Source organism: Nesoenas mayeri (genome assembly GCF_963082525.1).
Source record: "Nesoenas mayeri genome assembly, chromosome: 2".
Classification (NCBI taxonomy): Eukaryota; Metazoa; Chordata; class Aves; order Columbiformes; family Columbidae; genus Nesoenas; species Nesoenas mayeri.
In genome coordinates this window covers 117,252,839-117,254,036 of record NC_137543.1, presented here as the reverse complement: position 1 = coordinate 117,254,036, position 1,198 = coordinate 117,252,839, and positions in this window count along the sequence as shown.

Sequence of the window (1,198 nt, the reverse complement as noted above, 5' to 3'; positions counted from 1 at the left end):
TATTAACAATTAATTTAAAATTACTTATTAATTTCCATTCCTAAAGACTTAATTTTTTTGCCATGTACATTTTCTTTTAATTGCATATTCTTCATTAGGATGAGTAAAAAGCTGTACTATGCAGAAGACCACTGAACAATAGATTTATTTATAAAAGACGTGTGAAGATCTCCCAGGAGACCTGAGTGTGTCATTGCCAGCTGAAATCAACAAGGGCAAAGGGTTTCCAGTCTTCTCAAAAGCTTGGTCTTAAATCTGTATCAGGTCTTGAACTTCTGACATAGTTTGGACTTTTCTCCTTCTTTGAACATGAGTATTCTGTGTATGTTTCTGTAATAGCCAAGTGCTGTTGTGGGCTAGTAGAAACATACTGGATTTTTTTGCAATGATATTGCCAAAGTAAGAAATGATCCAAAGCAATCGCATAGAATTCCTAGGAGATGAGCTGTCCCATGCTAGTAAGCTGGGCAAACATCTACTCCTGACTATGTCACAATGGTTTCTGCTCAGAGTTTTTTATTGTAAAGACACCAAACATTTAATAAGCATGATACAAAACACTGTTCACAGGGAGGAACCTAATTCTGGGTAAAATGTGGCACTTCCAAACATCAAATCATAAAATAGTTGAGGTTGGAAAGGACCTTCAAATGTAAAAAGTTCAAAGCTCTTTAGTAGGAGTTCATAATGTCGGAAATGTATATAACAGCAAAAGGAAAAAATTCTTCCTAGAAAGGGCTGTCAGGCATTGGAACAGGCTGCCCAGGGCAGTGGTGGAGTCACCATCCCTGAAGGTGTTTAAAAGACGTAGATGAAGTTCTTAGTGACACGGCTTAGTAACATGTTAATGGTTGGACTCGATGATCTTGAGGGTCTTTTCCAACCAAAACGATTCTGTAATATGATTCTAAGTAACACGGCAGCAGCAGCACGATCCCTCTCCCGGACTGCGACCCGCACCTCGCACGTCCCCGCCTAGCCGCCCGCATCCCGCCGCGCCGGGGCGGTGGCAGCGCCCGGGGCCGCCCCCAGTCGAGCCCGTCCCATCCCATCCCATTTCACCCCCGCCACCGCCCGGGAGGAAGAGGAGGACCTTCACCTGCCCCGTCCCGCCCCGCCAGGTGCGAGGTGGAGCAGGAAGCGACGGCGGCGCCGGAGAGGACCCGCGCCCGCCTCGGCGCCGGGCCCATGCGGGGAG